The sequence below is a fragment of the Megascapheus bottae genome, chromosome 10 (assembly GCF_031878675.1).
Source record: "Megascapheus bottae isolate mThoBot1 chromosome 10, mThoBot2.hap1, whole genome shotgun sequence".
Taxonomy (NCBI): Eukaryota; Metazoa; Chordata; class Mammalia; order Rodentia; family Geomyidae; genus Megascapheus; species Megascapheus bottae.
Window position 1 is genome coordinate 50,756,262 of NC_143518.1, and position 15,756 is coordinate 50,772,017.

Here is a 15,756-nt window from a genome sequence, read left to right on the forward strand (position 1 = left end):
TGAGACTCTGAGAGTCAGTGGTATTGATCTAGCTTTAACTGTAATATTTCTGCTCACCAGTGGGGATGAGAGGCCTACCTGCTCCATGTCTGCTGGATCTTTTTATGGTCCTAGAACATAATTTGTTGTCTGATGCTCAGAGTGTTCAGTAGGTGTCTCCTTTTTGTTGTTGTTGTCACTTGTTATATATTTTTATTTTGATTTATTTTTGCAATGTTAGGGGTTGAATTCAGAGTCACACACATGCCATGCAGTTACTACAGAACTGTATCTTTAGCTCAAGTGTCTTTCTTTTATTTTAATTTTTGAGACAGAATCTTGCTATGTAGTCCAGGCTGGCATTACATGTGCAATCCACATGCCTTAGTGCCTGAGTGCTAGTATTACATACATGTGCCATTAAGCCTAGCTCCAAACATCTCTTCCTTGCATAATCTCTTTCTTTCCTGATCCTACCTGAGAGTCCCTTGGCTACCTGCCTTCCTAAAAGGTCTAATATTAAGGTGGTTGCAGTCCATAAAATATAAACCTAATCCAGATACTATAAAGTGGATATTTGTTAATGTTACACAGCTTTTATTGAGCTTCTGTTATGTATAGGAACAGGTGTCCTGAAAGTGCTGTCAGACATCACAAAACCTAATCACCAACTTTAAGGAACTCAGTCGTAATGGTGGAGAGGCAATATGATGCTGTCATAGAGATGTAGTGTAGAGTTTAAAAGAAGGGGCATCATTACCAGATCACTACTGACCAAGCGTCTGTTCTACTACTGTAGTAGGTGGTAGGAAGGGAATAGGAAACATAAAGAGAGACTTCAGATTCCTGGGTTCCTCACTCCCATTAGGGCAGCATTTCTCTGTAGGCATCTTGTCTAATTCTGTTATCAGAATTAGAGTAGATTTTGTTGTTGGTAGTAGGGCTTGGAACTCAGGGCCTAGGCACTGTCCCTGAGCTCTCATTGCTCAAGGCTAGTGCTCTACCACTTCTAGCCACAGCTCCACTTCTGGTTTTCTGGTGGCTAATTAGAGAGAAGAATCTCATGGCTTTCCTGCCGGGCCAGCTTTGAACCATGATCCTCAGATTTCAGCCTCCTAAATAGCTAGGATTACTGGTGGGAGCCGTTGTTCCTTGGCTGAGAGTAGATTTTTTTTTTCCTCTAACAGATTTATTTATTGTATATAGAAAATTCTATAGACAAGGTGACTTAGACCAAATTTTTCCCCTCTTGCTTACCCAATCAAAGTAGATCAACTTGCTATTACATAAATACTCATTTTGGTTAGTTCTGTCATAGCCATTTCCTCCTGCTGAAAACCCCTTGTTCCTCACTTTCTTTGGACACAAAGAAACATGCTTCAAAATGTGATCCTTTCTTAGCCAGATGCCAATGGCTCATGCCTGTACTTATTCCTGACTACTCAGGAGGCCAAGATTTGAGGACTGTAGTCTGAAAACAACCAGGATGGGAAAGTCCATGAGATTTGTTATTTCCGATTAACTACTCCCAAGAAGCTAGAAGTGGAGCTGTGGATCAAGTGGTAGAGCCTTGAGCATGAAAAATTCTTACATCTTGAGAGTTTAGGGTAAAAGCAACTTATATAAATAGAAAAGTCCCAAATGTATATTAAGTGAATGATCTAACCACTGGAACTTCAATAGTTTTACAAGTTTTATAAGTTTTTATTAGCACTGACAGGTTGAATCCCTATGATAGGTTTCTAGAAAACGGACATGAGATGTCAGGAGGCCATTTTGTGCACTGCCACTGTTATGCTGTCATGTTTTTGAATCATAATATTCCCATTATCTGACTCTAGACATACCACAGGAATATCAGTGGGGTCAGAGGTTAGCTTAGCTGCTTGCTGGGCAAGAACAGATATCACTCCGGCATGTTCATCCGACAGAGTACCCCGGCAGCCAAGATTAGGTCCTTGTGAATCTGTGCACAAGACTCCAACAATGGACGGATTCTTCATTCCTATTATAATGAATCAAACCATGTTTTTTCCTGGTGAGAGAAAAGTACCGAGGGCCCTAAAATGCAATACCAAAGATTTTTCGAGAGTAGATTTTTTTTTAAAGATTTGGGTAATGTGCCAGTTTGAAGTGTTATTTTTGTGGCAATAATATTAGTTTACATATACTGAAATTTAAGCTAAGTAGTATTCTAAGTGTCATTTCACTTTGCCACTTTTATTTTTATATTTAATGCTCACAACCATTATCATCTGGCTACCATTATTATCCCCTTTTCTTTTGTTATTGATGTTGAAAATGAAACAGGTTTTACAGTTACTTTCCCTTAAGCATTAACTGAATTGATGTTGCCACAAGTTTATTTTTATATTTAAAGAGCCAATATTGATCTTTCAATAATATTCCTAGTCTGTTCCTTAATTTTTACTAACTCTATTTGCCCCTTTGCTTTAGAAGTATGAAATTTCTTTCTGAAGCTAAAAGTCATATCTAAAAGCAACATCACATATATGGACTTCTGCAGGGGGCTATCAAAATAACACTTCAATGGAAATATTTGTGGTATACTGGAAGTTTCATAGTCCTACTTTGTGTTTTTAATCAACTATGTTAACTATGTTGTTCTATGTTGTTAATTATGTAGTTCCCTTTTGTTTGATATTTAAGAAGCTTATTTTATGTAATATTCTTAATTATCTATTGATAGTAACTCTTCATTGATCAAAGATTAAATTATTTTTTGTGCCAGTACTGAGGCTTGAACTCAGGACCTGGGTGCTATTCCTTGTCTTTTTTGCTCAAAGCTGGTGTTCTACCACTTGAGCCCTAGTTCCACTTCCAATCTTTTGCTGGTTAATTGGAGATAAGAGTCTCATGGGCTTTTCTGGTGGTTAATTAGAGAGAAGACAGGTCTTAGGGATATGTCTGCTCAGGCTGGCTTTGAAGTGGGATTCTCAAATCTCAGCCTCCTGAGTAGCTAAGATAAAGTCAAGCTTAGAGATAATTTTTACATTTTTAGAACTTCTTATTAATTTATATTTGAAGGACTAAACAGATTATGAAATGCTTGGTTCATCCTTTCCTAAGTATCTTGCAGTATTACACAAATGTCTTCTGGCATTAAATGTTTTTGTGGAGATGTGGAAAGCCAGCTGGATATTTTCCCAACATTAGTCATTTGATCTTTATAGCCTATGTACCCAAAGGATTCTCTGCCTCTGTTATCTAGAGATTTTACTGGGATATGTTCGTGTTGGCTTTTTAGCTCAAATTTTTGTGGAATACTGTGTTCTTTTAAAGTATAGATTTAAGTTTGGTTTTATTTCGGAATAGTTTTGTTTACTTCATCTTATTTATTCATCTTACATGAACATCATTTAATGTCTCATTGTTTTGTTTTTCTCTTTTGGAGACTCTAGTTGTATGTATGTCCTTTGTATGTTTTTCTATGTCAGTTATTTTCTTTCCCTATAATTCTTTTAAATACTTTTTCATTTCTGTCTTTTATGTTCTTTCTGTGTCTTGTGAAATGTCTTCTCTTTGTTCTTCTTTCAGTTTCTTTGTTTCTATAATAGTTTATTTATTTATTTTATTTTTTTCTTCAGTCCTGGGCCTTGAACTCAGGGCCTGGGCACTGTCTTTGGGCTTTCTCAAGGCTAGAGTTCTACCGCTTGAGCCACAGCCCCATTTCTGGCTTTTTTCTATGCACGTGGTACCGAGGAATCAATCCCGGATCTTCGTGCATGCTAGGCAAGCACCTTACCATTAGGCCAAACTCCCGGTCCTTCTGTAATAGTTTTATATATTCTTCTAGATACTTGTTTAGTGCTGGTAGTTTTTGCTTCCCTTGTTCCTCTTACCTAGATATTCTTCTTTGAGTTTGTATATTTCTGCTTTATGGTCTTGCTCATAGGGATGGTGTGGCTTCGTTGTTTCTTTTACTTTTTTTTTTTGCCAGTCCTGGGCTTGAGCTCAAGGCCTGAGCACTGTCCTTGGTCTTTCCCAAGGCTAGAACTCTACCACTTGAGCCTCAGCATCACTTCTGGCTTTTTCTATATATATGGTACCAAGGAATCGAACCTGGGTCTTCATGCATGCTAGACAAGCACTTTAACCACTAGGCCAAACTCCAAGCCCCTGTTTCTTTTACTTTTGTGCACAAATATTCAATCATTGGGCATGGTAGTGTATACCTAAATGAGTGACCTCAGAAAAAATTAACTAGATGGTAAAATTGGTCTTCATCCTGTAATAATCCACAGTACAGTAGATTGATAAAAGAAATATTTGTACAGGAAGGACTGAAGAATAAGAACTTATGCTGTACTTTCTGATAGTGATATAGACATAACTGTCTCTGGAAAGCAACAAGGAAATAGAAGAGAAAACACAGAGCTCTTCTTTCCTTCAACAAACCCAGGGAAACCTCCAAAGTACCTGAGAACAGGGCTGGAATCCAAGAAGGTTGGCAGAGGCCATACTGCAATGATGCAGAGATGGTGACATACCAGTGTTATGTGTTGAGCTGACAAGGCTCAGCTGCGGCAGATCTCTGCATCAGGTGCAGTGAACTTCCTTAAGGAAAGGGGTTTAGCTAGCATGCTCCAGTCACATCTGCAAAAGGCAACTAGATCTCACTTGAAGAGGAATAAGACTTGTGACAATAAAAACACATTCAGGCACCATGTGTGAAAAAGACTATCTATCTCAGCTGGGTGCCAGTGGTTCATGCCTGTAATCCTAATTAGCCTTGAGCTGAAGAGCTCAGGGACAGGGCCCAGGCCCAGAGTTCAAGCCCCAAGACCACCACCACCACCAAAAACAACAAAATACAGTAGTGTAAAATCTAGATCATTGGAAATTATTGTTTCATATTTTAAAACAGGAAGAACAAAGCAGACCTGTTTGATTTCTGCTTACATTAAACTATAGGTAACTAAAAAATAATATAAGAAAAAATTACATACAATGTTATACTTTTCCCCTGTGGTGTGGTAAAAGATTTGGTCAAATCTTGCTTCCAGAACACTTTGTCAAACTTTAAAACATTTGTTAAGCATTAAGAAATCATATAAATTTACTGGGTACGGTAGTGGGTGGTGCAAGACCGAACCTGGAGTCAGAGATTGGGGATAGTAAGTTTAGAGAAAAAAAGCTAGAGAGACTCCATCTCAATCAGTGGTGGGGCAGCTGTTATACCAGTGTTGGGAAGCTGGGCTCAGTGGCACACACCTGTCATTTCTAGCAACACAGGGAAGGACAAGTTAGGAAGGTTGTAGTCAAGGTCAGTCTGGGCATAAGGGAAATGGAACTGTGGCTCAAAGTGGTGTAGCATTAACTTTGAGCAAGGATAGTGCCCAGGCCCTGGGTTCAAGCCCTGATATCCACAAAACAGAAAAGAATCATCAATCTACAACATGTCCTTTGCATTGTATAATTAATATGCACTAGTAAAAATGAAAAATATACCAGGCACTGGTAGCTCATGCCTGTAACCATTGGTAGTCTAGAGGCTGAGATCTGAGGATCACAGTTGAAAGCCAGTCTGGACTGGAAAGTCTATGAGACTCTTACCTTATGGATACCAATTAACTACTAAAAGCGGGAAGTAGAACAGTGGCTCAGAGCAGTAGAGCTTTGAGCACAAAAACTCGGACAAGGTGGGAATTTGGCCTAGTGGTAGAGTGCTTGCCTAGCTTGTTCGATTCCTCAGTACCACATACATAGAAAAAAAGCCAGAAATGGTGCTATGGCTCAAGTGGTAGAGTTCTAGCTGTGAGAAAGCCCAAGGACAGTGCTCAGGTCCTGAGTTTAAGGCCCAGGACTAGCAAAAACAAAAACAAACAAAACAAAACAAAAAACCTCAGGGACAGCAATCAGGCACTGAGTTCAAGCCCTTGGACCAACATTAAAAAAAAATAGAAGAAAAGAGGATCATTTTTTGTTATATATTGTGACAATAGTAAGGCTGGTTCACCACTCAGTAATCCTAATTTAAAACTATTTCCGTCTCTCTGGGCCTGGATCTGAGTTGTGGCAATATGGCCAAATGCACCAAGAAGGTTGGCATCATCGGTAAATATGGCGCCCGCTATGGTGCCTTACTCTGGAAGATGGTTAAAAAAAAAAAAGTTGATGGCCGGGAGTTTGGCCTAGTGGTTAAAGTGCTTGTCTAGCATGCAGGAAGACCTGGGTTCGATTCCTTGGTACCACATACATAGAAAAAAAAGCCGGAAGTGGTGCTGAGGCTGAAGTGGTAGAGCTCTAGCCTTGAGAAAGTCCAAGAACAGTGCTCAGGCCCTGAGCTCAAGCCCAGGACTGGCAAAAGAAAAAAATCAATTAAAAAAAAAAAGTTGAAATCATCCAGCATGCTAAGTATACCTGCTCCTTCTGTGGTAAGACCAAGATGAAGGGGTGAGCTGTGGGCATCTGTCACTGTGGTTCCTGCATGAAAACAGTGGCTGGTGGAGCCTGGACCTAAAACACTGCCTCTGCTATCACAGTCAAGTCTGCTCTTAGAAGACTGAAGGAACTAAACGACCAGTAGAAGCTCTACCATCTGAGATATCCCTAGCCTACAATAAATGGATTAATTTATAAAAATAAATAAAACCATTTTGGATTTGAAACTCTTTCTTCCTATTTTATACTGAGAAAACATTTCACAAGTGGTTGTTTTATAAATATTGTTTTCAAAAGTTAAGACATCAGTTATAGAAGTGTGGAGTTTATGATTGATCCCTTAAATGTTTATTGACTGTTTACTACCAGTTAGGAAAGGTTTGTTGTTGTTGTTATTTTGGTGGTTCTATGATTTGAATTTGGGATCTTTGGTTTGCTAGACTCTCCCACAGCCCTGCAAAGTTATTGATTTATAAAATCACGGGCTAGAGACCGTGATTTAGAATAGCATGGTAACAGTCTAAAAAATTACAGCTTTGGGTAGTTTTATAAAAGGGAAGATCTTCAGGACTTGCTGAGGGATTGAGCATGTGGGAGTGGGGATTTTTTTTTTTTTTGGTCAAGGGCCATTTAGATATTTATAATATCTTTTGTGAGCCAGATAAAGTTATTAATACAGGCAGATAGATGATCATGAGCAGCTGATGAAGGGTACCTGTTTATAGCTGGACATTCTCTGCACTGCAAGTAACAGGGGTGCCCTTGAAGTTTCAAATAGGAGCTTCTGGGTAGATTGGGAAGCAACAAAAGGGAAGACTAACATTTAGCATAGGGTAGGTGAGAATTGTCCATTTGGAGTTATGAAATAGAAATGGATATACAGGCTGGGAGTTTGGCCTAGTGGTAGTGTGCTTGCCTAGCATGCACGAAGACCCAGGTTCGATTCCTCGGTACCACATACATAGAAAAAAGCCGGAAATGGTGTTGAGGCTCAAGGGATAGAGCTCTAGCCTTGAGAAAGTCCAAGGACAGTGCTCAGGCCCTGAGGTCAAGCCCAGGACTGGAAAAACAAAAAAACAAAAAACAAAAAAAAACCAAGAAATGGATATACATTTTGAAACTCAAAATGGGAGCTGAGCTAGAAAGAGAAGTGGGCATTTCAAGGCTTTTAAATCTGACCAGGTGGGTGAAATGACCTAAGGAAGACTTTAATTTTGGATATTGAATGGCCCAAGTACTGCTAGCCCACGGTACAGACCTAAGAGGATCAGCTAGAGCGGCAGTGGAAGGAATTCTTGCTGTTAGAGTGCAGCAAGAAATCAACAGCCTTTCAAGACGTGTGCAGGGCAGCAGGGCGGGGTTGCAGAATACTCTTGAGAGCTTTGGGTTTATAAGATAAGAGCTAATATATCTTTTAATACTTTTGGCAAGAGCAGCCTCATTGAGGTGGCAGAACTAGAAAGTAGATTGACGTAGGTTGGAGATTAGGGATGAATGGAAGAGAAAATGGAGACAAGATGTTTGGCTTGAAGGAGTAGAGGGTGGGAGTTGCAGAAGGATACAGGGCTAGGGGAAGGCCCTTTAAAATTTTTTATTTTTGCCTGATGCCAGTGGCTCATACCTGTAATCCTAGCTATTCAGGAGGCTGTGATTTGAGGATGAGGGTTCAAAGCCAGTTCAAGCAGGAAAGTCTGTGAGCCCTTTATATCCAATTAAGCACAGAAAAAGTCAGACATGGTGCTATAGCTCATATAGTCCTAATTGAGCAAAAAGGAATTTAGGGATAGTGCCTAGGCCCAGAGTTCAAGGCCCAGGCCCAGCCCAAAATTTATATTATTATTATTATTATTATTATTATTATTATTATTATTATTATTTTGCCTGGTCCTGGGGCTTGAACTCAGGCCCTCAGCACTATTCTTGGGTTTTTCTCAATGCTAGAGTTCTACCACTTGAGCCACAGCACCACTTCCAGTTTTTTCTATGTATGTACGGAGGAATCAACCTGAGTCTTCATGCATGCTAGGCAAGCACTCTACTACTAGGCTAAACTCCCAGCCTCAGAATTTTCTTTCCTCTTTCTTTTTTGCCAGTCCTGGGTCTTGAATTCAGAGCCGTGTGTGTGTGTGTGTGTGTGTGTGTGTGTGTGTGTGTGTGTGTGTGTCTCGGTTGTGGGACTTGAATTCTGTGCCTAGGTGTTGTCCCTGAGCTCTTCAGCTCAAGGCTAGGGCTCTACCACTTGAGCCACAGTGCCACTTCTGGTTTTCTGGTGGAGATAGGAGTCTCACAGACTTTTTGTGCCCCAACTGGTTTTGAACTATGATCCTCAGATCTCAATCTCCAGAGTAGTTAGTATTACAGGTATGAGCCACCAGTGCCTGGCTCTGGGTTCTGTCTTTGGACACATTTTGCTCAAGGCTAGTGCTTTGCCACTTGAGCCACAGTGCCACTTCTGGACTTTTCTGTCTATGTGTACAGAGGAATCAAACCCAGGGCTTCATGCATGCTAGGCTAGCACTTTCACACTAGGTTATGCTTCCAAAACAGTGATTTTTAAAGAGGGAAAAATCTGTAACCTGCTGGAACAGGCATCATTTACTTACACAGCTAATATATTTAGAAAACTAGGCTTGTTGGGATTGAACAAGAAAATGTCTATCAGCATTCAATACATGGAAAGTACTTAAGTATTGGCTCTGGTGGTAGAGACAAGCAGAGAGGTTCAAAGCCTCCATAAACTATTCTAGGGGCAGGGAGTGTGGCCCAGTCATAGAGTGCTTGCCTAGCATGCATGAATATTGGATTTGATTCCTCAGTACCACATACACAAAAAGCCATAAGCCCAAGGACAGTGCTCAGGCCCTGAGTCTAAGCCCCAGGATTGGCAAAAAAAACAAAACGAAACAGACCAAAACCCACAACTTGTCTATTTCCAAACAGTTTAGTAGTAAAACTGCTTTCCTGTAGTTCTTCGGCATCCCCTCTCCCCTTCCCTGTCTCCCCTCTCCTTTTGCCCTTTTCTTAACCCCCTTCTTTTTGTGCTAGTATTGACTGGGCTTGAATTCAGTGTCTGGGTGCTGTTCTTGACCTTTTTCACTCAAGGCCAGAGTTTTATTACTTGAGCCATAGCTCTACTTCTGGCTTTTTTTGCTATAGCTAGTTGTAGATAAAAGTCTCCTAGACTTTTTTGGCCTACTAGCATCAAACTAGCATGTTCAAATCTTAGCCTCCTGGGTAGTTAAGATTACATGTGTGAGCCATTGGTGCTTGGCCTGAATTTTCTTATTTGCTTTTTTCCTTGCCTTAAAGTTTCTTGTTCCATTTCTTTTAAAGTTTGAATTTGCCTTTCTTAACCCCACAGTAATAACCCCTTTCCACTGTTCCAGTTGCCACCGTCTTCTTTCTTAACCTCTATGGTATCTCTTCAGTAACTGTGGTTTCTAACTACCAGGCTGGGATTTTCCTCAGTGCTTAGTTATTCCCCAAGACCAGAAATATGCATATACATATTAAGAACTATCTGTGGGTAATAAGTTCTTATTTGTGCAAATATTTTCCTAATATATATAACTTTTTGCTAGGAAATCTTCTAAAAGCATTGTGAACAGGTAGTTGATTTTGTTACAGTTGCTTTTATGTTATTTTCACTCAGTGGTAGAACTACTGTGTAGAGGTCTGCCTTATTTCTTGGCCTTGTAAAGAATGCTCATACTTGAAAGATTATTCATCATTGCACTAAAAATACTCAACATTTTGCATTCTGCTTCATGTTCTTCACCATTTTACCTTTGCTGTACCAGTCTCTTTAAGCAAAAATTGCTTGGACAAAGGTTATGATTCTTCTACTTCACTTCAGAGATTAGCCCTTGGGTTATATCCTGTTCACTTCCTGTTTTGTAAGTCCCCTCCAGCTAAAAGTTTTACAGCTGAACATTTGCAGTCAATCTGATGAACAAACTGACTACACTCCAGTTGAATGTATTCCTAAGAGAAAATTTCATGCTTCTTATTGATAGCTCTGAATCACTTGTAATATTCAATGTACATATGTGAAAATAGAACGAGGTAACTTGGAATAGGTGGGATTGGGAGAGATGGAGGAGAAAGAATGCATGACAGTGGATTAAGATGCATTGTATTCATAAACTGATGAATTGAAACCACTTTGTACAATGATGTAAAGATAATTTAAAAATTAAAAATAAATAAGCAAACGGTCTTGAGAAGAGTTCACTTCAAGTTCACTATATGAGTAATGGTTAGGTAACTTGCTCAGTGAGCTTGAAAGAGCCTACAACAGACCTACCTGGTCTGAATGAAGCTCTTTGCTCTGTTGTTTTATTTTTGTTTTTTGCCAGTCCTGGGCTTGAGCTCAAGGCCTGAGCTCTGTCCTTGGACTTTCTCAAGGCTAGAGCTCTACCACTTGAGCCTCAGCACCATTTCTGGCTTTTTTTCTATGTATGTGGTACAGAGGAATTGAACCCGGGTCTTTGTGCATGCTAGGCAAGCACTCCCGGCCAAAGCTCTTTACTCTGAAGCCCAATCTGCCACAAGAACATAGCACATTTGACTTTTAGTTGTGTGGTTAGTACTCACATTAAATGGGGGAATCTTTGCTTTGGTTTCAGTTGTTAGCAAGTCCTCAATCATTGTCAGAGTTATGGTGCTTAGTTGAGAGTGTTACCTTACATGAGTATCATATCTGATCCTTAGCTTTATAAATAAGACTAATTCCTAGTCCTGGCTTATGTATCTTTGCAGGTATTGTAGACATTGAGACAATGAATGAATGCTTTTCCAAGTAAGAAAACTTCACTAATAGGTAGTTCAGTTCCTCATTCACTCATTTCCTTAAGACTTCCTTTTTTCTTTCTAGATTTCAAATTTAGGGAATGTAGCCAAGCCTCAAACCAGAAGCTACATTAACCCCAACTGTGAATTTCTTTGCTTAAGAAATTAGTGGGTATTTGGCTAATGCGAACACTCATATTCTGCTTTCTGCTTGTTAACTTTATGGGCTTCCTCAATTTTATCCCACATTTTTATTAAAAAAAAATACTTTTGGGCTGGGCGTTTGGCTTAGTGGTAGAGTGCTTGCCTAGCATGCACGAAGACCCGGGTTTGATTCCTCGGTACCACATACATAGAAAAAAAAAACCCGGAAGTGGTGCTGAGGCTCAAGTGGTAGAGCTCTATCCTTGAGAAAGTCCAAGGACAGTGCTCAGGCCCTGAGCTCAAGTACAAGACTGGCCAAAAAAAAACTACTTCCATAGGGCCAGGAGTTTGGCCTAGAGGATTAGTGCATGCCTAGCATGCACGAAGACCCAGGTTCGATTCCATTGTACCACATACATAGAAAAAGCCAGAAGTGGTGCTGAGGCTCAAGTGGTAGAGCTCTAGCCTTGAGAAAGTCCAAGGACAGTGCTCAGGCCCTGAGCTCAAGCCCAGGACTGGCACACACACAAAAAAATACTTCCATGTGGCAAGCTAATTTTATCCCTCATACTCAGAGCCTTCATTTCTTCCTTTATTGTATCAGTTTTGCTCATCTGTTGGTTTTCTGTTTTTAAAATAATGTCAAGCGTTCTGGTCTCTAATAAGCTCGCTTTCCAAACCTGCCTCTTCAGCCATATCTCTGGAAACTCTTCTGGCTGCACTGTAGAATATTCCCTCTTTGTTTAGATTCCTTTCCTTTCCCTTGCCTCAGGAACCTTCCTCCATGATTAATTTACTCTTTCTTTAACTTCCATAAAAATTCTTGGATATCAATTTATAATTATGGGTTGCTTAGTGATAGAGATACTTTGAGAACTTTATCATTAGACAATTTTGTCCTCTATAAACATCATAGAATGTATTTACATGAACTTAAATTACACATCCAGGTTATATAATATAGCCACTTGTGTGTATGCAGCTCTTCATTGCTTAAGACATCCTTATGGGACTCAGACTCTTAAAGAATTGAGGATACTCCAGTGCAAGGCATGAATGTGAGACTGGTCCTGGCTAGTAGCTGTCCTCCTTGTGTGGAACCTGTATTTCTTTTTAAATAAGTTGTCACTTGGCATGGTGACTTAAAACTTTTATATTCTATTATATGACTTTCAAAAGTAATCCTACAAGCCAAACTTAAATTTACAGATGAGCTTTATTTTCTGTTTATCCTCCAGGTCTCTGCCCAGGAGTAGTATCCATGGCTTTGGTATCTCTTCCCTTCATGTTTCAGCTCAAAAGAATTTCTGTTCCTTCCTCCTGTGGTGCATGTTATTTTATGTCTCCCCAGTTTGTCTTATACTTCCAATGAAGGAGCAATAAAGGACTCCTTAAGAACAGGGGTCATATTTTAAAAGCTAGCTTATGTTGTATATGGAAGGAAACATCTTTAAAAACTAAAATCACACAAGTCAATGAGATGTTGGCATGATGCTGGGCACATGAGAACTGCAGGTGACAGGGTGCAGCAGATTCATGATTCCAGTCTCATGCCTACTGCAGGGCATACATCTGTTGAGTGAAAAGGCAGCCACAATTGCATATATGAATCAAAATAATTATGTGTCTTTCTTTCTGCCCACTCTTTTCCTCATCCACTTGATCTTCTATTTCTGTTTGCTAAGCTCTTAGAGTTGACTTTCGTACATTAATAACTTCATGGTAGAATTCCAGTATACTTTTATATCTCCCACAATGATGGAACCCAATGTCTCTGTGCAGAGAATAAACCTAGTTGAATGAATGAATGCAGAATCCAGTGCTTTGGGGATAGTGAGCAGGAGGCGGTGCAAATTAATTATACTTGCCATCTGTGCGAATTTTTTTTTAAATTACTCAATCAAGCAAGGAGCAGCCATGGAGTTATGTTGCTTGTATTTGTTGAAAATACCTGTAAAGATTTTGGGTGGAAATATATTTAAATTCTTTTCTAGTTCTAAATTTCTTTAAGATCCAAGGCCTTATTGTTGCCTATTTGGAAATAACCATGATAGCATAAAAGGAATAGTTACATAATGTACTTATTTTCTGGCAATTGACTGTAATTATTTATCATTAGAAGAACTTAGCATTTTTTAATTGTTTTCTAGAGTGTCATTTTAAGAATCTAAAGTAGTTGCTGCTTAATTTCATTACCCAGTTTTCCCAACAGGATAAGATTACATGATCTTTGATTTACATTGTAATCCCTGGTCAATTTACAGGTAAATGAAGAGGAGCTTTTTTTTTTAAAGGGTTGAGAAAACCTATTAATATAGCTTATTACTGGTTGCTAATGATATTAATGATGTTTAATGATATTAAACATCCTTTCAGATTTCATAGTTGAATATATGAATATATATCTTTGTAATATTGATTCTTAGTCCATGAACATTATTTAGATTCTTGATTTCTTACTTTCGTGTTTGATAGTTTTTAATATATAGATTCTAGGTGCTTTAGATTTAGGGTTACATATTTTATTTTGGGAGGTTTGAAAAAGATTTCAGAGTCCTGTTGTTCATTTCTAGAATAAAGAAGTGATAGATATTTTGGTATTGATCTTGTAACCTGCCGCTTTGTAATTTTACTCATAAGGATCTCTTTTTATAGATAAACTGGATATTCTAAATAGGCGATCATGTCAACTATGAGAGGTTTTTGTTTTTTTGTGCAATCCTGGGGCTTGAACTCAGAGCCTGGGTACTATCCCTGAGCTTCTTTTGCTTAAGACTAGAGCTCTTCTACTTGAGCCAGAGCTTCATTTCTGGCCTTTTTTTTTTTCTTCGTGGTGTGAGGAGGTAGTAGTTTATTGGAGACAAGACTCAAGGACTTTCTTGCCCAGGCTGGCTTCCAATTGTGATCATCAGATCTCAGCCTCCTGTGTAGTTAGGATTATGGTCATGAGCCACTGGTGCCCAACTTGTGAAGATTAAAAATATATTTTTAAACTTCAAGTGGTTCTACAAAGAGCTACAGTTTAACAAGCCCATTTATGTGTTTCAGTGCTTCTTGATTAGTCACCCCTGCCATCACTCACCCCATCTTAACTGCCCTTTCCCTCCAGACTCATTTCACATTTCCCACTTCCTAAATCATATATTAAATATTGATTTTGTTGAATATTCTGCTTTTGTTTGTCCCATTCTCTTTTTCATTCATCCATTCCTCTTCTCCTGAGCTTCCCCCATTCAAACTTACTTCAGCTTTCTGATACTCATCTTGTTAAACTGTTTATTGTTTAAAAAGAAGATTAACTTTGTGGATTTCCATTCCTGCATAAGGAGACTGTGCATCACTCTCCGTTGAGTTTTATACCTCCCTTTACAGCCAGTTTCTTTTTATTACATCATTAATCTGGTTAGGATCTCTGGCACAATGTTAAGGAAAAATGGTGACCTGGCTGATCCTTGCTTTGATTTCAGCCTAAGAGAGAAACACCACTAAACTGTTCACACTCCCAAGATAGTAACCTCAGTCCATTTATGAGGGCAAAGTCCTTATGGCTTAATCACTTCTCATTAGGCCTCATTTCTCAGCTTTATTGCATTAGGGAAGGAGATTTCAATACATGAGCTTTGGAGGATGCATTTGAAGAGTAGCACATGTTGTATGTAAGAGATTGAACCTAGATGTTTCTGTTATTCCTTGGATCTCTCTTTTTCTCTCTCTCCCTCTCCCTTTCTCTCTTCTGTAACTCCTATTCTTTGAATGGACTTTGTTTAGATCTTTTCTCTCCTTGTTTTCATCTTGACTTTTGACCTACTGTAAGTTATCCCAACTTATCTCTCCATCTTCTATTGAGGCTTACTGTTTTCTGTCATATTTCCAACAGGTTCCTTTTCATTTTAAAAGCACATTGTTCATATCTCTTAGATATTATCTCATCTTACACTTCAGTATAGGGTTTTTTTTTTTTGGTGTGATATGGAACCTAAAGTTGTTTTTTGTTTGTTTGTTTGTTTGTTTTGGCCAGTCGTGGGGCTTGAACTCAGGGCCTGAGCACTGTCCTTGGACTTTTCTCAAGGCTAGTGCTCTACCACTTGAGCCACAGCACCACCTCCAGCTTTCCTGGGTCTTTGTGCATGCTGGACAAGCATTCTACCACTAGGCCAAACTTCTGGCCAAACCTAAAGTTTTAATCATGCTAGGATCTGTACCACTGAGCCAGATCTCCAGTCCCATGATGTGAGTATTAATGTGGTTCAAGTTTTCATTTTCATGTAATATCACTGTTTCCCCCAGGTTTTTCATTTTTCTGTTTGCTTTGATCTCTTTCACATGAAGAGTCTTTTTTTTCCCCCTTGAGCAATCTAGTAGTATATGATATAAGGAAGGTAAAGCCACTCTCTTGTGAATAGACCTATGAAATCATCCAACAAAACAAAAGTATTA

General features: G+C 39.1%; 1 protein-coding gene and 1 pseudogene across 7 annotated transcripts in view; one reads left to right on the forward strand and one right to left on the reverse strand.

The window, feature by feature from the left end:
• The window catches only part of LOC150058425 (acyl-CoA:lysophosphatidylglycerol acyltransferase 1), a 72,566-nt gene that overhangs the window by 5,497 nt on the left and 51,313 nt on the right, over nt 1-15,756 (forward strand). The window lies entirely within an intron of this gene.
• On the reverse strand, nt 1,743-1,982 carry LOC150058426 (ragulator complex protein LAMTOR5 pseudogene; annotated as a pseudogene).